Source organism: Notolepis coatsorum, assembly GCF_963971535.1.
Source record: "Notolepis coatsorum genome assembly, chromosome: 7".
NCBI classification, from domain to species: domain Eukaryota; kingdom Metazoa; phylum Chordata; class Actinopteri; order Aulopiformes; family Paralepididae; genus Notolepis; species Notolepis coatsorum.
Genome location: NC_140171.1, coordinates 136430939 through 136454338, shown reverse-complemented (window position 1 = coordinate 136454338; position 23400 = coordinate 136430939). Strand labels below are relative to the sequence as shown.

At 46.5% G+C, this 23400-nt stretch overlaps 1 protein-coding gene across 1 annotated transcript in view; it reads right to left on the bottom strand.

The window, feature by feature from the left end:
• LOC311231501 (ependymin-1-like) overlaps nucleotides 1-18487 on the bottom strand; it is a 67506-nt gene extending 49019 nt beyond the window's left edge. Inside the window, exon 1 of the mRNA XM_084318109.1 lies at nucleotides 18285-18487. The gene's annotated coding sequence lies outside the window, so the exon portion shown is untranslated. The remainder of the gene's footprint in view (nucleotides 1-18284) is intronic.
• Between the last annotated feature and the right edge of the window lie 4913 nt (nucleotides 18488-23400).

The window sequence follows — 23400 nt, the reverse complement described above, 5'->3', positions numbered from 1 at the left end:
AGTTTACCGCGGTCATCATGACCGCCGTATATATTCCCCCACAGGCGAATACTGGCAAAGCGCTGGGGGAACTACATGATCACCTCAACAAACACCAGATCAAACACCCGGACGCAGCGATGATCGTGGCTGGCGATTTCAACCAGGCGAACCTGAAGAAAGTGATGCCGTCCTTTTTTCAGCACATCGCCTGCTCCACCAGAGGGAGGAACATGCTAGACCACTGTTATTCCCCGTTCAGAGCCGGCTACAAGGCGGTAGCAGCTCCGCCATTAACGGGGTCTTCAAGCTCGAGCGATCACGACTCCATCTTGTTATTCCCCGCCTACAAGCAAAGTGTCGTGTCACGTGAGACAAAGAAGTGGACTGACGAATCAGAGGCCACGCTCCAGGACGTGTTAGCAGACACGGATTGGGATATGTTCCAAGGCAGCTCCAGTGACGTCAGCAAGCTCGCAGACACAGTGGTGAGCTATATAACAACAATAGCTGATAGTATTGTCCCCACAAAAAAGGTGCGGGTTTTCCCAAACCAGAAACCGTGGGTGGACAGTACTATTAGAGCACCTCTGAACTCTCGCACCACCGCTTACAACCTGGGCAGAGAGTCAGGAAACATGGAGGAGTATAAGGCTTCAGTCTATACTCTACGCAAGGCTGTTAAACTTGCTAAGAGGACATATGCTGACAAACTGGAGATACAAATGGCACAAAACGACACAAGAGGCTTATGGCGGGGACTGAAGACAATAACTGACTACAAAGTCAGCGACCCCTCAATGGGGAGCGACGACGCCTCCCTCGCGGACAAGCTCAACTCTTTCTACGCTCGGTTTGGTGTAGACAGTGGCGCTGCTAGCTCTCCGGCTAGTGACGTCACTGGCGCGCCGGCTGTTGTGGAGGGGGGGGGGGCAACCGCGGGGGGGCGGGGACGCTCTCTCGTTGTCGGAACACAGTGTGAGAAGAGCATTTATGCAGGTGAACACCAGGAAGGCTGCTGGCCCAGATGGTATAACAGGACGCATACTTAAGTCCTGTGCCAACCAGCTAGCCCCGGTGTTCACCGCCATATTTAATCAATCCCTGGCGGAGTCAGTGGTCCCTGCCTGCTTCAAGATGTCTACCATCATCCCTGTACCGAAGAAACCCTCCCCAACATGTCCAAATGACTACAGACCAGTGGCACTCACCTCTGTGGTCATGAAATGCTTCGAGAGGCTGGTCAAGGACCACATTTGTGCCTCCCTCCCCAGTGATATGGACCCTATGCAATTTGCATACAGAACAAACAGGTCCACTGACGACACAGTCTCCCAGGTACTGCACAGCACCCTCTCTCACCTTGACCGTCAGAAGGGGGGCTATGTGAGACTGTTGTTCATTGACTACAGCTCAGCGTTCAACACCATAGTCCCCACCAGACTGGTGGACAAGCTGATCGAGCTGGGTCTGAGCTCCGCCCGGAGCGCCTGGGTACTGGACTTTCTGAGTGAAAGACCCCAGGTGGTCAGGGTGGGGGGTCAGACCTCCAACACCATCACCCTGAGCATCGGGTCCCCCCAGGGCTGTGTTCTGAGCCCCCTGCTGTACTCACTCTACACACACGATTGTGTGGCCAAGTTCAGCTCCAACTCCATAGTGAAGTTCGCAGACGACACGGTGGTGGTGGGGCTGATCTAGGACAACGACGAGAAGGCCTACCGGGAGGAGGTTGAGGTACTGGAACGCTGGTGCCAGGACAACAGCCTGCTCCTGAACATTGGTAAAACCAAGGAGCTGATCGTGGATTATAGGAGAGGACAGCAGGAGACACACACACCACTGAGGATTAACGGGGCTACCGTGGACAGGGTGAGCAGCTTTAAGTACCTGGGGGTCCACATCTCAGAGGATCTGACATGGTCAACACACATAGACACAGTAGTAAAGAAGGCGAAGCAGCGCCTCTACCACCTGAGACAGTTAAGGAAGTTCAGAGTATCGGGGAAGATACTCCAGTCCTTCTACTCAGGAGCTGTAGAGAGCATCTTGACCGGAAACATCACTGCCTGGTATGGAAACAGCACGGCACAGGACAAGAAGGCCCTACAGAGAGTGGTGCGCTCAGCCGAGCGTACCACGGGTATTGCACTACCTCCCCTGCAGGTTCTATACAACAAGAGGTGCAAATCCAGAGCCTGCAGAATAATGAAAGACCCCCACCACCCCAATAACAGCCTGTTCCACCTGCTGAGGTCAGGCAGACGCCTGCGAACCCCAGCTACTAGGACAGAGAGGCTTAGGCTCAGCTTCTTCCCCCAGGCCATCAGAGCCTTGAACAATGAACATTGAGTGCCACAGAACACTGAACTATCCACACACAAGCACACATGAGCACACACACGACATGCACGCTGTGCACGCTCACACACTAGCAGCCACTTTAACACTTTAACATGAGCGCGCACACACTCATGCCACACACACCCACACGTATTGCCAAAAGGAAAGGCCACTTTAAATGAGTATAGCAACAGTAACAGTGTATTGCACTACCAAAGCTACCTAGCATGTCCTATATGCACTGTAAATAACTATGTACAGATACCGAGATGTCACACCATGTTACCATTTACCTGTTATTGCACAATGTTGTTTTTATTGGATTCTATTACATTCTATTACAAAAAAAAAAAAAAAAAAAAAAATCTAACCCTAACTAACCGTACTGTCATGCACTTGTCCTAATAAACTAACCTACACTGTAGCACTCAACACTTTGATGAACATTGTTGCTCAGCTGATAGAGTTGTGCCCTTCCTGATGGCTTGTCGTACAGAACTTGTAAGTCGCTTTGGATAAAAGCGTCAGCTAAATGACTAAATGTAAATGTTGTACCACTGTATTGCACATCGTTGCGGGCAAGACCACCCGCATTTCATTGTATACTTGTATGCCGTGACAAATAAAACTCTTGACTTGACTTGACTTGATCTGCGCATGCAGAGTTTGGGAGTAGGTGCGGAAAAGTGACTATAGCTCGGCCGATAAAGTGCAGATCGATTGGTCACTCTGTGTTCAGGAGACCCAGGCGTATAAAAGTCTATTGGATCATGTCTCCAGCACCCCCACATGCCGTAGCTACAACCACTTAATGTCAAGGCTCTCATCCACATTCATAAAATGTCTCCCCCCCCCGCTCTCTCTGCCATGATTTCAGAATACCAGAAGTGTTATGGACCTATCTCAAACCCAGATCACAATTGTTGCTTCCCTCGGACAAACCTTAGCATCTGGTTTTATTTAACACCTAAGCTTTATTCAGGGTAACATCTGCCCTAATATTCAGCAACAATCAAAATGTATTAGACTGCCATAAACCAGTAGCTGATGCTGTCTCTTGAATAAAACCTTTTACATGTTGTATAATGTACAATAGGCAGTTCTATCATTGTGTTGTGTTATATGGCACAATGGTTACAATATAAGACAAAGGTGATCTTCTGACTGAGGTGAAATAGAGGTAAAATCTGAGACCAAAAAAAAGTATGACATGCCTGAGGATAAACTATAAAATAGAAGAAAACAATTCACAGTATTATATCTTATAAAGATCTGTTTGTCCCATCTCTATGCTGCACTGTGCTTAGAGCTCCCTCTCAAATTGTGTGTGTATAAATAAGTTGATGTATACCAACTCCTGATGTTATCAAGAAGCCATGAGAGGAAAGGTAGTGAGAACCTCCAGGCAATTGGTACAGCTGAACCTATTCAGAAACCAACAGATTTAGAGCATCATCCACTTTATGGGATTAGGTTTACCAGTCCCTCTTAACACATTCCCTGTCACGCTTATATCCATCAATGTATGATCACTGCCACCAGTCTAAGCCTATGGAGATGTTTACCTTCTTTGCAGGGCTATAACTTTTTAAATTGTATTGCTAAATTGACATTACTATGGCCCATTCAACATCGATTATCTATCGTTCAGGATGTAGGAACGTTATACTTTTTCATTCATATATTCATACGAAAATACCGTAGAATATAAATATGTTTTTATCGTTTTCTGCAGTAATTCCTAGAATGTGAGCTATAGGCCTAAACGCATATATATATTATCAACTGCCGTTTGTTGGCGATACACGCTATATTAAACATTTCAACTGTACATGATCCTAAATGTTATGATTTATCATGCGCGGATGAACGGGGGGGGGGGGGGGTCGTTTATAATTCCGTGATCGTCAGTAAATGCTTTATGTAGTATGGGTGATATATTGATCAGGGCAGTTTGCATTGATAATAATAAACAAACAGGCTGAAAGTAACGTCAGCGTCCTCTTACCGTTCGCCGATGAGACAGGAGGAAAAAGATCCAACTTATTTGACGGCGATCTCCTAAATCCATTTCCGGTTTGTATAATCTTAATAAACGCCTAAATCGTATCGATTATTGCGTTATGGCAGCGATCGCTACACACGGATGTGTGTCTACAGTCCCGCAACAATATGCGAGTGCCGGACGCATTTGCCAGATGCACCGGAGATCTCCAGAGATCCACTTCCGGTTGCAACTCACCGATCATCCACCAGGCGGCAGTATTGAAGCGTTGCAGAGTTGTGCAGGCTCCCACTGCATCAGACCAGGCTCCGTGAAAAAATGAAATATGATCTCAATAACGTCGTACGCCGTGGAATGGCAGAATTCGCATGAACTTGAAACACGTCGTAAGCCGTTTCCGGCGGTGGATGTGTTAATTTTCTTCATGAATAAAACATTTCATATAGCACAAACACCAATAACCATAATGTTATAGGAACATTATGGGAAATGCACGTACCATCTTCTCCAGAGTCAGAGAAGAAGATAGATACCAATTTTCTCTCTGTGCATCACAGTGGCGGCCGGTGTGAACTACATTTGGGTGGTCGCGGGCATCTGACCAAGCTGACCAAGCGAATACTGACTCATAACGTTACCAACGTTAAGTCGAGTTAATTGATTCATACTACACTAGTACACGTATGATCATCAATCCAATAATGAACACATATATATAGGCCTATCTTGTCATTTTAAACAAGTTACCATTCATTCATTCATCCATGCAATACCCACAGCGAAATTAACACGCTGTGTTGAGAGAGCGAGAGAGAGAGAGAGAGAGAGAGAGAGAGAGAGAGAGAGAGAGAGAGAGAGAGAGAGAGAGAGAGAGAGAGTGTTATGGTTTGTAACCGACCCCAATCGCACAACACAAGACAGGTATGAGAGTAAGCCAAGAACTGGGCATTTATTGAATACAACAGAAAAGCGGCACTGTCCCTTTAAGGGAGAACACAAAAATACTGGAAACAAGAATTAGGGAAAATTGGCACTGTGCCTTTAAGAGGCGAGCAGGCTAAGGGGCTAAGGCTAAAGGAACAGGGCCAGGGCAAAGGACAGGGCAGGAACAGGGGCACTGGAGAGGGGAAACAGGGACAGAGGCCCGGGGAGGCGGGCTGGAGACAGGGACAGAGAAAACAGGGTAAGGCCTTGGACAGGGCGAGGGCCAGAGCTGCTTACAGGGATGGAGTAGGAGCGCACAGGCTAGACGTCTGGAGTGGTGCGCGTCGGCTTGAAGAGCGCGCCGGCTCGGAGAGACGCATCCTCCCGTAGAGAATTAGAGAGCGATGCGCGTCTGGGGAAGTAGCGCGCCGACTAGAAGTCTGGAGTGGTGCGCGTCGGCTTGGAGAACGCGCCGGTTCGGAGAGCGCGCCGGCTCGGAGAGACGCATCCTCCCGTAGAGAATTAGAGAGCGATGCGCGTCTGGAGTAGTAGCGCGCCGGCTAAACGTCTGAAGTGGTGCGCGTCGGCTTGGAGAACGCGCCGGTTCGGAGAGCGCGCCGGCTCGGAGAGACGCATCCTCCCGTAGAGAATTAGAGAGCGATGCGCGTCTGGAGTAGTAGCGCGCCGACTAAACGTCTGAAGTGGTGCGCGTCGGCTTGGAGAACGCGCCGGTTCGGAGAGCGCGCCGGCTCGGAGAGACGCATCCTCCCGTAGAGAATTAGAGAGCGATGCGCGTCTGGAGTAGTGCGCGTCTGCTGTAGGAGCGCGTCTGCGCGCGGGGTCTGGAGTGGAGCGCGTCTGCTGTAGGAGCGCGTCCGCTGTAGGAGCGCGTCTGCTGTAGGAGCGCGTCTGCGCGGGGTCTGGAGTGGAGCGCGTCTGCTGTCGGAGCGCGTCTGCTGTAGGAGCGCGTCTGCGCGGGGTCTGGAGTTGAGCGCGTCTGCTGTTGGAGCGTGTCCGCTGTAGGAGCGCATCTGCTGTAGGAGCGCGTCTGGCGCGGGGTCTGGAGTGGAGCGCGTCTGCTGTAGGAGCGCGTCTGCGCGGGGTCTGGAGTTGAGCGCGTCTGCTGTTGGAGCGCGTCCGCTGTAGGAGCGCATCTGCTGTAGGAGCGCGTCTGGCGCGGGGTCTGGAGTGGAACACTGGAATACCTCCCGTAGAGAATTAGAGAGCGCAGGCTGTGTCCCACTCCAGGCAAACGGCGGCAGGTGGCGAAGGCTTGCACCTCGTCTCACGCCGGAGATGAAACAGCATACAGAATACAGAAACAGATACAGATAGGGAATCTCCCGTAGGAGCTTACAGATAGAGAACGACCCGACCAGGACTGGGGGGGAGATCAAGGTATTTAAAGCCCACTGGGGCGCTAATTAGAACACACATCAGGTGCGTGATGGTAATTGATACTTGACTCAGAAGTGTGTGTTCGGCACGGACCAATCAAACACATAATGAAAGGTAGTCCAAGGGTGTGGGCTGCTGAAGAGCAGACGAGAGTAAACGAACGCGAGGGTGGGGGCTGGAGAGGTGAGGAGACAGGGAATTAAAGGTCCAGGGAACAGGAATTAAAGGTCCAGGGAAGAGGCGAACCTCACAGTACTAACAGTACCTTAAAGGAACGGAGCGAGGCAGGGAATGCAATAAATAAACAACGTACCTTAAAGGAACGGAGCGAGTGGGTGGGGAGACAGGGAATTAAAGGTCCAGGGAACAGGCGAACCTCACAGTACTCCCCCCTCCACGGGAGCCACCGGGCGACCCAAAAATAAAGACAGAGGGGCAGGGGACATAACAAGGCAACAAACAAAAAATTGGGCCATGCTAGCGGGGAAGCTACACCAAAAGTGGGGCTAGCAGAGGGACAAGGGTAGCTGAGGGGTAACTAGGGTAGCTGAGGGGTAACTAGGGTAGCTGAGGGGTAACTATGGTAGCTGGGGGGTAACTAGAGGAGCTGAGGGGTAACTAGAGGAGCTGAGGGGTAACTAGAGGAGCTGAGGGGTAACTAGAGGAGCTGAGGGGTAACTAGAGGAGCTGAGGGGTAACTAGAGGAGCTGAGGGGTAACTAGAGGAGCTGAGGGGTAACTAGAGGAGCTGAGGGGTAACTGCCAGGGCACTGATAGCTACAGGGCCTATGCTAGCTGTAATGCTACATTAACATAGAGGCTGCGCTAGCTGCCGGAGCTAGGCTAGCAGACAGGGCTGGACCAGCATGAGAGAACAAGCTAGCTGGAAGGACAGTCCTAGCTGTGGGGAAACTGACCTTGCTAGCTGAAGGGGCAGTCCTAGCAGTGGGAGAAAACTGACCTTGCTAGCTGAAGGGGCAGTCCTAGCAGTGGGGAAAACTGACCTTGCTAGCTGAAGGGGCAGTCCTAGCAGAGGGGAAAACTGACCTTGCTAGCTGAAAGGGCAGTCCTAGCAGTGGGGAAACTGACCTTGCTAGCTGAAAGGGCAGTCCTAGCAGCGGGGAAACTGACCATGCTAGCTGAAGGGGCAGTCCTAGCAGTGGGGAAAACTGACCTTGCTAGCTGAAGGGGCAGTCCTAGCAGTGGGAGAAACTGACCTTGCTAGCTGAAGGGGCAGTCCTAGCAGTGGGGAAAACTGACCTTGCTAGCTGAAGGGGCAGTCCTAGCAGTGGGAGAAACTAACCTTGCTAGCTGAAGGGGCAGTCCTAGCAGTGGGAGAAAACTGACCTTGCTAGCTGAAAGGGCAGTCCTAGCAGCGGGGAAACTGAACTTGCTAGCTGAAGGGGCAGTCCTAGCAGTGGGAGAAAACTACACAAAAAGTGGAGGCCATGCAGAGGGACCAGGTTAGCTGCCTGGGCATGGCTAGCTACAGGGCCTATGCTAGCTGCAAGGGCTGCATTAACATAGAGGCTGTGCTAGCAGCCGGGGCTAAGCTAGCAGACTGGGGCCAAGCTGGTAGTAGAGGCCTGGCAAGCTGCAGGGGAGCTAACGAGGCTAACAGGGAAGCAAACAGGGGAGACTAACAGGCTAACAGGGGAGCTAACAGGGAAGCTAACAGGGGAGTCAACAGGGGAACCAACAGGGGAAACTAAACAGGGAAGCTAACAGGCTAACAGGGGAGCTAACAGGGAAGCTAACAGGGGAGACTAACAGGCTAACAGGGGAGCTAACAGGGAAGACTAACAGGCAAACAGGGGAGCTAACAGGGAAGCTAACAGGGGAGCTAATAAAGGCTAACAGGGGAGCTAACAGGCTAACAGGGGAGCTAACAGGGAAGCTAACAGGGGAGTCAACAGGGGAACTAACAAAGGCTAACAGGGGAGCTAACAGGGGAGACTAACAGGCTAACAGGGGAGCTAACAAAGGCTAACGAAGGACAAACTCAACATACACTGTCTGTGCTGGCTGGGGTCGTCGACTGGTCGGGTCGTACTGTTATGGTTTGTAACCGACCCCAATCGCACAACACAAGACAGGTATGAGAGTAAGCCAAGAACTGGGCATTTATTGAATACAACAGAAAAGCGGCACTGTCCCTTTAAGGGAGAACACAAAAATACTGGAAACAAGAATTAGGGAAAATTGGCACTGTGCCTTTAAGAGGCGAGCAGGCTAAGGGGCTAAGGCTAAAGGAACAGGGCCAGGGCAAAGGACAGGGCAGGAACAGGGGCACTGGAGAGGGGAAACAGGGACAGAGGCCCGGGGAGGCGGGCTGGAGACAGGGACAGAGAAAACAGGGTAAGGCCTTGGACAGGGCGAGGGCCAGAGCTGCTTACAGGGATGGAGTAGGAGCGCACAGGCTAGACGTCTGGAGTGGTGCGCGTCGGCTTGAAGAGCGCGCCGGCTCGGAGAGACGCATCCTCCCGTAGAGAATTAGAGAGCGATGCGCGTCTGGAGAAGTAGCGTGCCGGCTAGAAGTCTGGAGTGGTGCGCGTCGGCTTGGAGAACGCGGCGGTTCGGAGAGCGCGCCGGCTCGGAGAGACGCATCCTCCCGTAGAGAATTAGAGAGCGATGCGCGTCTGGAGTAGTAGCGCGCCGGCTAAACGTCTGAAGTGGTGCGCGTCGGCTTGGAGAACGCGCCGGTTCGGAGAGCGCGCCGGCTCGGAGAGACGCATCCTCCCGTAGAGAATTAGAGAGCGATGCGCGTCTGGAGTAGTAGCGCGCCGGCTAAACGTCTGAAGTGGTGCGCGTCGGCTTGGAGAATGCGCCGGTTCGGAGAGCGTGCCGGCTCGGAGAGACGCATCCTCCCGTAGAGAATTAGAGAGCGATGCGCGTCTGGAGTAGTGCGCGTCTGCTGTAGGAGCGCGTCTGCGCGGGGTCTGGAGTGGAGCGCGTCTGCTGTAGGAGCGCGTCCGCTGTAGGAGCGCGTCTGCTGTAGGAGCGCGTCTGCGCGGGGTCTGGAGTGGAGCGCGTCTGCTGTCGGAGCGCGTCTGCTGTAGGAGCGCGTCTGCGCGGGGTCTGGAGTTGAGCGCGTCTGCTGTTGGAGCGCGTCCGCTGTAGGAGCGCATCTGCTGTAGGAGCGCCTCTGGCGCGGGGTCTGGAGTGGAGCGCGTCTGCTGTAGGAGCGCGTCTGCTGTAGGAGCGCGTCTGCGCGGGGTCTGGAGTTGAGCGCGTTTGCTGTTGGAGCGCGTCCGCTGTAGGAGCGCATCTGCTGTAGGAACGCGTCTGGCGCGGGGTCTGGAGTGGAACACTGGAATACCTCCCGTAGAGAATTAGAGAGCGCAGGCTGTGTCCCACTCCAGGCAAACGGCGACAGGTGGCGAAGGCTTGCACCTCGTCTCACGCCGGAGATGAAACAGCATACAGAATACAGAAACAGATACAGATAGGGAATCTCCCGTAGGAGCTTACAGATAGAGAACGACCCGACCAGGACTGGGGGGGAGATCGAGGTATTTAAAGCCCACTGGGGCGCTAATTAGAACACACATCAGGTGCGTGATGGTAATTGATACTTGACTCAGAAGTGTGTGTTCGGCACGGACCAATCAAACACATAATGAAAGGTAGTCCAAGGGTGTGGGCTGCTGAAGAGCAGACGAGAGTAAACGAACGCGAGGGTGGGGGCTGGAGAGGTGAGGAGACAGGGAATTAAAGGTCCAGGGAACAGGAATTAAAGGTCCAGGGAAGAGGCGAACCTCACAGTACTCACAGTACCTTAAAGGAACGGAGCGAGGCAGGGAATGCAATAAATAAACAACGTACCTTAAAGGAACGGAGCGAGTGGGTGGGGAGACAGGGAATTAAAGGTCCAGGGAACAGGCGAACCTCACAGAGAGAGAGACAGAGAGAGAGACAGAGAGCGAGAGAGAGCAAGAGAGAGAGACAGAGAGAGACCGCATTAACTCATTAACTCACTGTTTAGTTGAAACGTTGTACAGCCGGAGGGCTTGATAAAGTGTATAATGTCCACTGTCCCACAGTCCCAGACTGTTGTTGTCGATGTATATCCACTGTCCAGAGTGACTGCATCACAACACAACAGCATCGAGTAACTAACTAACTAACTTTCCTAACCAGAAACTGGCGTCGGACAATCAGAGAGAGCGTCTCCGAGAAATGCGGCTACGGAAAAAATACTGGCGTCGGCCAATCAGAGAGCGTCTCCGAGAAATGCGGCTACGGAAAGTATAGATGCTGCTTGCTTAGATGATAATAGATCGCTTGGAAAAGCGCCCAGCTTCCATCATAATACATCATAATCATATTTCAACGCACAGCGCGTTACGCACTGATTGGCTGCGACGGATACAGCGATGAAACCAGTGCACGCCCACTGTAAGCGCTATTGCGTCTAGCCCGAGAGAAATGCGGCTACGGAAAGAATAGACGCCTATTGCGTCTAGCCCGAGAGAAATGCGGCTACGGAAAGGAGTCACTTCCTGTTAATGAAAACAATAATTTATATTTGATATATTAACGTTATATTGTGCATTGGAAACACAAACATACTTAAAATGAGTAAATATTATTCATTTTAAACATGTTTATTTTATTTATAGGGCCCAAAAAAAAAAAAAATCTTCTTCTTCTTATTTTAACCAGGGAGGGCGGCGCTCTAGCTCCCCTATCGGCCAGCCGCCACTGGTGCATCAGTAGAAACTAAATCTGTCTGTAAACTAGCTTAGCTTAGCACAAATTAATGGAAGCGGATATGGACCACTAGCCTAGCTTAAAACTCAGCTACAGTAGGCTAGCTGATCCGTATCCACTTCCATTAATTTGTGCTTAGGCTAGCTTGCAGCCCGGATAGCTTTCTACTGAACACACAGAGGTATCTATCTTCTTGTCTGACTCTAGAGAAAACGATAAGCGCATTTCCCCATAATGTTGGTGTGTTTCCTTTAAAAATATATTCATTACAGCGAGCTGTCTTTTACAAAGCCCTAGTCACGTCATCATAGAGATCTTCAAAGGTTGTTGACGCAAACACGGCTGCTGCTCAGTGCTGTCGGCTAATACAGCCAGGCAGGGACGTGCACAGGACTTTAGAGGGGCAGGTGCTCAAAGGCTGAAAAGGGCACTACACTTGTGTGTATGTATTAACCGAGCGCGCGTAGCGCGCAAGCCTGATTTTTAAGGGCCCTTTTCGGGCGGGGGCCCCCTTTTTATGATTTTTGGGGGGTTTTGGTGATCAAATATTGAATATTGAACTATAATAATCAGTGCAGGAGCTCACTTATCCTTGAAAGACACTTTTATCACTGACTTAAAAGGCCCATACATCTCCATAAATGTTCAGGGGGGAGGGAATAAGTGCTGTATATTCTGTATTGTTTAATATAAATGCATTTTTTATTCCAATCCCGATTTGTATTTGAGATTCCCAAATCCCATCGGACTTGACTTCTTCGTGTCCCTCAATGAGTGTAATACCACCATTCAACTGTATGCGCCACAGCGGTTTCTATCATCATCATCATCACCACCCACGCTATGCATAATATATATAGGTCCGCGGAGAGGCACGCTGGGGAGGCCGTGCAAACTGCAATGGAATATGGGGCATCTCTCTCTCTTTACCTAATATTTTGATTCTATCCTGACATTTTTCAGTTGGAAGGGCCGTCTATATGCGTAATGGTAAAAAAAATGCACTTTTTTGATGAGGCTCAAAAAGGCAGGTGCTCAGGCACCCCTTGGCCTCTATGTGTGCACGTGCCTGCAGCCAGGAGTCTACGCTGTCAGCAGCGCCAAAGTGAGTGTAGTTCCTCAGTGAACGAAAACATAAACATATAATATTATTATTTTGCTATTTTTACGATTAATTGCGAATTCTTTCATGTTGAGCTATAGATTGTGGATGAATACACACAGAAAGGTACACCATGCCAATGTTCATGCTTTATTTGTTTTAGAAATGGGTCCATTGGAAATACATTGCAATTTCAAGGAGGGTGGACCGCGCGGGAAACACCAATGACGTAACCACTACACCTCCCTATACCTTCAGAACACAATCAAAATGATTTCCCTATTAATGCCATATTACAGTACAATCACATGATTCTAATACAGTATTCTGATGCAACGTATGTCCCATCCATGGGTCATCGCTTCTTAGTCTGTCAAAATGTTTAACCACCACAAGCTTGTGAGCCTATTAATGTCACGTATCAAAAGGAAAATTTACATGAATGACATTTCAATTTGTTCCGGCTCTTGAAGCTCATCCTATGTAGCTGTTCGGCTCTGTAGGTGTCATGATATTTGGCTGAAATATCATTAAATGCCAGACAACGGCAAAAAAATTGGAATATTATAATGATATGCATTTAAAACGGATTCTTTCACATCCCAACTAAAAGTGTAGGCCTATGATTTGAGTGTGCCTGGGACCATCTATCTGTCCCCAGGAGATTCAGCACAGGGTTTTAGTTCAGTTATTCAGTCTCCTGTGTAGAATGTCAGGGCATTTCCTCCTCCTTTTAAATTAGTCTGAATTGAATTGTCTCCATGGTTCATGTGTCACACACTAAACCTTTGAAGACTTCTTCCAATTAAGATTTCTCAGGATCCACTGGAACCCTAGTGGGTCCCTGTCTGGGACATATCAGTAGAATTCACTTAGAGAATAGACTGAAATCATTAATCCAATGCCTTCAGTTATTTCTAGGGCTGACCTCGACTAGTCGAATAGTCGACTAATCGATCGTAAGGAGCCGTAGTCGACTGCCAACCTCTTAGTTGAATGCCAAAAAAAAGTATAATATATATTTTTTATCATTCTTTCCAAAAGCAAAGAGGCCTAAAAGCGTGGCTAACACTAATGGTGTGCATACCAGCGAGGCTAACTGCCTAAGAAAACGGGCACAGAGGCACTGAAAGAGGATTTCACCCGTCTAATGAACACACTCTACAAAATTCCAAATTCCAAGATAAAAAAAAAAGAAGAAAAAAAAACAGTCAACTAACGGAACGTAGACCAATCTCAGTCACTCTTATTGTCTGGGACCAAATTCGGTCACGCCCCATTTTGCGCGACATCCAGGCTTTTTTTACCGTCAGCGTTTGGGAATTTCATGTCGACAGGTAGATGAAGTGAAATTATACTTATTTTAGAATATATATATCAAATTTCATGAGTATTCATCTATATTTAGTCATCTACAGACTATTAGATATGAACCTATGTACCAGTAAAAAGGGGGAATCTCTAGAATGTGTTTTGGGCGACAGTGTTTATGGAAGTGCGGGTGTCAAGTTGACGTTATACTATAACTTACACAACACTTTCTGTTGTCAGTAGATGGCAGCATTGGTTTAAAATTTAAAGGTGAAAATGTGAAAACTACAAAATTAATACAATTCCCAAGACCTTTAGCACAGGTCACAGGTCACTGGGACGCGTCTATTTTTTGACGCGATCTGAACAGCGTTAAACTATTAATGGGACCTGAGTACAGTGATCGAGAATGGTCACCCAATTATCTTAACAAAAGTGCATCATTAGCATTATGTTTGTTGTCTAAACGGGAACATAATGGTACAATTTAAGATTTGAATGTTATCCGCATATAAAGGACAAATAAAACATCGTTAATTTGTAAGAAACCTCAATGAAAACGATGCAGGGTAAGTTATATTCGCTATTGTTATGAAAATGTGATAGAATCCTATAAAAATGTGGACGCATTTGGTCACCGTGACGTCAACCTAGTTATTTCTATGCAATAATGCAAATAATGCATTTTGTTTGCACTATATGAGCATAACATACTCAACACTATGTTACACTGTATGTGGTGTTATACACTGCAGAAAATGAAGGCGGAATATACTCCATGCGGTCATAGATGATCACACACTGGGAGCTAATTTGTTTCCACTGTCCATACTGTCGCCTTGTCCATACACCTAAACATTTACCATAAACCAAACTCATTATTTCACTATTAAGCAAAAATATGAACTGAACTGTAAAACCTTAAAAGGTGCACTTCAACAAAAAACAATAATCTCACACACATCCCAGAGCTGTGAGCAGTTTTGAACACTATAATTAACAGGGACTCAGTGTCCTCCATTGATATCACTAGAGGACATATCCAAACCCATTAACTGTCAGTAAGTGTCAAACTAAACGAATGTAAGAAAAAACCTTTATCGTTTTTGTGTGAGATTATGTGCAAAGTAAAAACAAATCTGCATTGTTTTTTGGTTGAAGTGCATGGCCCTATAATGAAGAAGTGCGCAATTGTTATGACATTCTCACTTTGCCCCGTAAAGCCATACAGAATTCCACTGCTGTTTTGCCACAAATTGTATGTGTATGTGAAGTAATCCACATTCCTTGCCTTTGGCGCTGAAAATGCCTTAACGCCTCATTACATCTCATCAGGACAACCGATATCCCTCCTGACTGGCAGTTATACTGTTTAGCTCCTTTATATGAAAAGCTATCACCAAAAGATTGCCAAGGGAATTGGACTCCTGTCCTCTATCCCCCCCCCCCCCCAGAAAGATATCAGCCACATTAGAAATGCAGCGATTCTAGCCTCATTCTGCCCCTCAGGCAGAATGGATTATTTTCTGTCCACTCTATACGCATACCAGAGGACATCTGTACACAGAGAGATCCCTGGAGCTAAAGAGACTGATAATGAGGATTTAGAGGGGGGCCTCTGCATGTATCTAGCTGTAGCAACATCGTGTTTGCATCTAATAGTCATACACACCATGACTTTAAAAGAGTTCGTTTGAGGTTATTTTAGTTATAGAGACAGAAATGAACTTCAAATATCATGTTTCCTCTTAGTGTATTATATATGTATACAGACTCACCACTACACACAGGGTATGTCTGTGTACATATACACTAAGAGGAAACATGATATTTGAAGTCCATTTCTGTCTCTGCATGTATCTAGCTGTGGCGACATCGTGTTTGCATCGCATACACACCATGACTTTAAAACAGTTGGTTTGAGGTTATTTTAGAAGGTTAGCAGAGACAGAAATGGACTTCAAATATCATGTTTCCTCTTAGTGTATAATGTCACCTCACAGCGCTTTATGCCAGATCTCTACATTTTCATTTTTCAGATTATTCCAGATTGCTAAAGTACAGAATCTAAGCTTTCAAATGATGTGTCATATGTTGACATCTGAGAATGTTTTGAACACGATGTGCCCAATTATAACTTCTAAAACTGGCTGTGTTCTAGATTACCAAAGAGGTGAAAAGGTGTCTCAAAGGAAGGCAACTTTTCACACTTCAGACAGTTTCAACTGGGCGTCAACAAACCCCCCTCCAGCAACGCCCCTCACCTGAATAACATTAACATAATTAAGTGCTGCTGAATCAGAGTTCTCTCTCCTCAGGACCCCTGTCTCTCCAGGACCCCCTATCTGGACTGTATAGGACTGTGAAGCTATGTACCCCCCCCCCCCCCCATGCTGCTTTGACACCAGAATTATTGTTAAATCTATGTCACAACGAGAAAAAGCAACAAAGTCCTCACTCAGTGGCATGGGCCTAATGTTATGTAGCTCTGCAAGCTGCTTACACACTGCTTATCATATCACTCCTAGCTACACATACGCACGGTCCTCATGTCATGAGGTGATGAGCATCTTAAACTATCTGGACTCAGTGGTTAAGAGGTGATGCAGCATCTTAAACTATCTGGACTCAGTGGTTAAGAGGTGATGCAGCATCTTAAACTAGCTGGACTCAGTGGTTAAGAGGTGATGCAGCATCTTAAACTAGCTGGACTCAGTGGTTAAGAGGTGATGCAGCATCTTAAACTAGCTGGACTCAGTGGCAGCGGTGATGCAGCATCTTAAACTAGCTGGACTCAGTGGCTAAGCGGTGATGCAGCATCTTAAACTACACACACACACACACAGTTCTCATATCCCTCCTAGCCACCACAACCTAATGTTATGTAGCTCTCCACCTTGCTATCTGATGCTCATCACCTCTCTTAGACACTGATGTAGCAGTACTGTCTACCTGTATGTCATGTATGTCAATGTTATGATGCATTGAAAATGGGGGACCCTGATGTAAACAAGACGAAAGTCTTTCTCAGGTCTGCATCCCCTTAACAATTGTGTGTATTGAGCTGTATTGTACTGTACCCATTCTGCAATCTGTGCTGAGATTATAAACTTGTTGTTATTACACACACACACACACACACACATGGACCCTGCATCCATACACTTTCGTCTTGTTTACAGCTCTCCACCTTGCACCTTGTAACGTTAACGCAGCTGTCAACTGTACTTTACTATGGAATATACATGTATTGTTAGAAAATGTTTTGGATCTAAATCACTTGGAGTTTGAAAGTGATATCAGAAGAAACTACTCAACCTCGGCTGTCTTTAACTATGAATGAACACAACACTCTAACTCACCATGTTTAGATAATAAAGTACTCAACCTCTACTTGTCTACTGTCTGACTGAACACAACACTCTAACTTACCATGTTTAGATAATGAAGTACTCAACCTCTACTGTATTTAACTATGAGTGAACACAACACTCTAACTTACCATGTTTAGATAATGAAGTACTCAACCTCTACTGTATTTAACTATGAGTGAACACAACACTCTAACTTTTGTGTTCACTCATAGTTAAATACAGTAGAGGTTGAGTACTTTATTATCTAAAGATGGTAAGTTATAGTGTTGTGTTCACTCATAGTTAAATACAGTAGAGGTTGAGTACTTCATTATCTAAAGATGGTAAGTTAGAGTGTTGTGTTCACTCATAGTTAAATACAGTAGAGGTTGAGTACTTCATTATCTAAACATGGTAAGTTAGAGTGTTGTGTTCAGTCAGACAGTAGACAAGTAGAGGTTGAGTACTTTATTATCTAAACATGGTGAGTTAGAGTGTTGTGTTCAATCATAGTTAAAGACAGCCGAGGTTGAGTAGTTTCTTCTGATATCACTTTCAAACTCCAAGTGATTTAGATCCAAAACATTTTCTAACAATACATGTATATTCCATAGTAAAGTACAGTTGACAGCTGCGTTAACGTTACAATGTGTTGTGTTCACAACACTGTTTAGTCTGTGACGACGCGTCGCGATAATATACATGTATATTCCATAGTAAAGTACAGTTGACAGCTGCGTTAACGTTACAATGTGTTGTGTTCACAACACTGTTTAGTCTGTGACGACGCGTCGCGATAATATACATGTATATTCCATAGTAAAGTACAGTTGACAGCTGCGTTAACGTTACAATGTGTTGTGTTCACAACACTGTTTAGTCTGTGACGACGCGTCGCGATAATATACATGTATATTCCATAGTAAAGTACAGTTGACAGCTGCGTTAACGTTACAATGCGTTGTGTTCATGTATGTCAATGTTATGATGCATTGAAAATGGGGGACCCTGATGTAAACAAGACGAACGCTAACGTTAATGTAATAAACGTGACATGGTTGGACTTGTGGTCGGCAGAAAAACTTGGTGTAGTTTTATCAAAGATGCGGAATTGTAAACATGCTACTGTAAACATAAACAAACATTCTTAAACTTACCCATGCAGACGCATCTCGACCGATCTCAGTTAATTTCGTTGAATAGCGCGGTGTTTTCACCGGTGAGCAGAGAGCCAGAGACTGAATCAACTGGTTTAACAAAGTTCATGTACTCGTTCATTAGATCCAATGCATTCATCTCTTTCTGATCCAGAGTGCTAATCCCATTGAAAGTGTAAACAGCCAGTGCGTCGCTTCAAACACTCCCCCAATGTAAATCTCTGCGGGCTGCAGGCTAGGTTTGATTCACATGCAAATACAGTAATTACGCCCCCGTTTCATTGAAATAAAGTCCGTGAACAACCTAAATTTAAACACAGGTTTGACACTATTTTAGATATTCTAACTGTTCGTTTTTATAGTAAACAAGTACTTATACATTCAATTTATAATAATGTGAAGAAAAGAAAAAAACACATAAAAAAAAAAAGAGAAAACTCTAGAAGGTCTAGCCAACAAAGGGGCGGGCCGAGTTGTGGTCGCAAGCGCTGCTAGGTGACATGTAGTGGTGAGTCTGTAAAGAAAGCTGAGGTCAGTAAGCGGCCGGGTGGCGCAGCGGACTAAGCGTCTGCCCACCACCACAGAGACAGTGGGATCGAATCCAGCTGTGGTGCTTCCGGGTTGGCCGACCGTCCATACTAACACAATTGGCAGTGTTAGAGGGGGGGAAACCCGGCGAGGGTGGGTCCTGGTCGTTGTAAACAGCGATTCCTACAGTTCGGTCAGGGCGCCTGCACAGCAAGGGAAGGATCTAAGAGAGGTAGTGTGACCTTCCACACGTTACACTCTCCCAGTGAGAGTCCGCGCTGCCAGGTGAAAAGAAGCGGTGGGCTGGGTGCCTGTACGTTAATGCCAAGCAAGCAGTGCAAAAATGCTTCCGCATTCGTCACCGCACGCTAGTGCGGTAAAGCGCCCTTCTTTTCAGACAAATGCTACCGTGCGTGCACCGGCGGCGGCGTGCTCGCTCAGGTGCGTGCGTGCGCCGGCGTGCTCGCGCGAGGTGCCCGCGCATGCGACACGAGCGGAGCTCAATATATATAAGTCACCGCCCCTTATTCAGTATCCAACAAATAGCTCAATCGGCAAGGACACATGGCTGTGGATCCTATGGCTTGTTTGCTGGCGAGTTCGAATCCCATCGAAAATATTTTTTAACGTGATTTTTTTTTAACGTGTATTCTTTCGCCGATTAAGGTTAGGCATTGTTTCGGAGTTGGTTAAGGTTAGAACGGTTAAGTTTAGGCGCTGTTAAGGAGCTGGTTAAGGTTAGAGTTTGTCAAAGAGAATGGCAATATAATTTCTATGGTTAAGGTTAAGGTTAGGCATTGTTTCGGAGTTGGTTAAGGTTAGAACGGTTAAGTTTAGGCGCTGTTAAGGAGCTGGTTAAGGTTAGAGTTTGTCAAAGAGAATGGCAATAGACAGCCTATTTCCGCGAAAATGAAAGGCGCATTACTGCATGCCACTACGGTAAATTTTTGCACTGCTTGCTTGGCATAAAGCTACACGCGGGCTGGGTACACATGTGTCGGAGGAAGCATATGATAGTCTCCGCCCTCCCGGACCGACGGTAGGGGGTAGAGTGCGCAACGACCAGGAAGGGGATTGGGAATTGGCATAACGACTAACATTGGGATGGGAGAAAAACGGAAAAAAGAAAGGAGGAAAAAATAAAATTAAAAAAAATAATAAAAGAAGAAAGCTGAGGTCAACCAAATGATTATCTGTGCTTAAAACTCTTTCATACCGGTTAATTCTGACCAGAATCTTGTCCATTGGAGTTGCGTTTTTCTAGACGCTTGAGTTGGCTGCAATTCAACAGACACATTTTTAGTTTTTAGCTAAACACAAAATATGACCTTTCAAAGTAATTTCAGAGTATAAAGAAGACTGTTTGACTGTTGTGCGGTTGCCGCATTGGACTGATTTGAATGCGCAATACAAACAAAACCAGTGGTCCAGTACATTTTTGTCAGGAATGAATTGTTACTTAAAACCAATAACACACACACAAACACACACACACACACACACACACACACACACACACACACACACACACACACACACACACACACACACACACACACACACACACACACACACACACACACACACACACACACACACACACACACAATGCTCTCGCATTGTCCTGCGTGGCCGGCCAGGTCCACGGATGACAGTTACGGTCTGGACAGCTCTCAGTTTATGAGCCTAGAAAGGGTTCCTATTCACAGAATGGCTTTCTGTCTAGCAGTGGTTCCCAAACTGTGGTGCGCGCACCCCTTGTGCGCGCACCCCTTGTGGTGCGCGAGCGCCCTCTAGGTGGTGCGTGACATGAAAAGGCTAATGGTGGTAAATCTTTATTTTTTTTACAATAAAATTTCATAAAAATCTTAGTCAAACCTTTAGTATTATGGATATTAAACATGCTGGAAGAGTACATGCATCCATGTTGTCATGAACTTTTTAATTAAATAAAGAAATTCCCTATCCATAGAAGGGATAAAATAAAAAATTAAATTAAATAAATTCCCTACCTACTCATGGCCTTAACTGACAACCAACAGGAACCAAACAATATTTTTTTTATGCCTAATAAATATAACTAATATACATTATTTCAAACTGTGTAAATCATGAAATTCAAGAAACGTTTTAATAAAAAAGTACGTTTTAATAATAATAATAAACAATAATGTCTTGGGCGTGTCTGACACAGGTGTGCTTCATCTGTGCACGGAGACCAGCAACAATTGTTTCTAACAGAAACCCATTGGGGGGTGCGTCAGCTAGGTCGGGAGGTGACAGGGGGTGCACGGCCAAAAAAGTTTGGGAACCGCTGGTCTACAGCCTGCCGGCTGTGGAACTCTCTGCCCAGGGCCATCCAAAACTCCCCCACTATTTGCTGTCTTCAAGAGGGGTGTGAAGCGACATCTGCAACAATAGGTTGCAGTGGGGTGCTTGGCCACCACTCTTAAAGAACAGGAACATGACATGATGTAATGAGGCTCTTTCAGAAAATTGTGTTGTCTATTTTATCTACTTGTTGTATCTATCTTATCTTCTTAACTATTTATTTGTGATTGATTCTATTCTTCTTGGGACCATGTTGGAAACAAGTCGACAGACTTTCACATGTTATCCTTGTACCCTTGTTTTTATACTTTTGTATAAATAGTATGTACTAAATAAAAATCTAATCAAATCACACACACACATACTCATACATTTAATTCAGCTTGTGGTTGATAATGGGGAGGATTGTGGAATTACAAAGCTAAACCATCAGAGGAAGATCCAAATACAGTATCTGTGCAAAATACAGTAGTCTTATGAGTACCTCTTCTCACATTAGGCAGACAACAAGGATTATGAAAAGCAGTATGGTCTGGGCAGCTAAGTGGCGCAGTGGGCAAGGCGCTTGCCACTAACGCAGGAGATGCTGGGTTCGAGCCCAGCTCTTGGCGTTGCTACTGGCTTGGCTGGTCGTTCCATACTAACACAATTGGCAGTGTTAGGGGTGGGAAAGTCGGTGGGTGGGGATTGGACGTATGTGGACAGTGACTCCTACAGGTCGGTTGGTGCGCCTGTACAGCAGAATCAGGAAGTATCGGGGGGCAGCGTGAGCCTCCCGCGCGTTACTCCTCGCCACTGAGAGATCGCGCTGTTCAGGTGAAAAGATTGCGACAGCTGCCTCCTCGTGTACCGGAGGGGACGCGTGATGCAAGGCTTGGTCCTCACTGCAGCCGACCAGTGGGAGGCATAGTCTAGCAACGTTCGAGACAGGGGAGGGGAGAATTGAAGGGAGAATTGGCGAAATTGGGATGGGAGAAAAATAGAAAAATAGGAGAAAAAATGGATAAAAAAAAAAAGCAGTATGGTCTACTGTAAATATTTGAAGTCGGCTATTTTTCCCTGAGGGTAGTGTGTGTGTGTGTGTGTGTGTGTGTGTGTGTGTGTGGTGTGCCAGGTCCTCCAAGATGCTATTTAAAGCTTTTGGAGGGAGCCTGATCACAATCATAAACAAAATATTAACAAACAAAAACATACAACATGGGGTATGCTTGCACACCTACCTACTAACAAACATACAACATAGATACATAAATAATATAGCTAGGTATGGATTATATTTAGAGATATGATTTGAGCATTTGAAGGTTAACCCTTTCATTGACACACAACAAAGGGTTAACTCTTTCACAACCACACTACCGAAGGTTAACCCTTTCACTACCACACTAAAGAAGGTTAACCCTTTCACTACCACACTACAGACGGTTCTGTATAGTGTGGTAGTGAAAGGTTAACCTTCTGTAGTGTGGTAGTGAAAGGTTTATGCTTCTTTCCTTTGTGGAGAAAAGGAACTTGAAGGAGAGATTGTCAGCTAATAATGTGCTAACTGTGCAGAGGAGGAAGCTGCAGGGTCATATACCACACCACCACCACCACACCCCACGGCACTAAAACACAGAGGGAGGCGGCAGCCGTCCACTTCATAACTTTGGGGCTACAGTGTGCTCGGGAAGTAGAGGAGTCGTCTGGCAATCCGGAGGGTTCCTGGTTCGATTGCCGTCCTTGAGTAAGACACTAATCCCTAATTGCTCCCGATGAGCAGGTTGGCACCTGCATGGTTCCCTTCCGCCGTCGGTGTGTGAATGTGTGTGTGAATGTGTGAGTGAATGGGTAAAATGTGAGTAACCAATTTTAAAGCGCTTTGGATAAAAGCGCTATATAAAAAAGCAGCCATTTATAACTGCCGAGCTCCACCACGTGAATGTGTTGGGTTATTATAGGTTATAATAGTACACTAGAACTCAACTAAGAAGTTTAACTAGGTATGAAAAGAAAACATCTTAGTTTAGTTTAGTTTAGTTTATTTAGCACATTATTTTAAAACAGTGCTAGGAGGGAACGAAGCCCAAAGGGCTTGTACAAAGTTCCATTCCCGTCCCATCAATGTCCATAATCATATATGAACGAAATACATGTAAACATGGTCAAGAAAAGAATGAATGAATGAAAACTTTATTTAACAGATTGCAGAATGGGTACAATACAGTACGGCTCAATACACACAATTGTTAAGGGGATGCAGACCAGAGAAAGACTT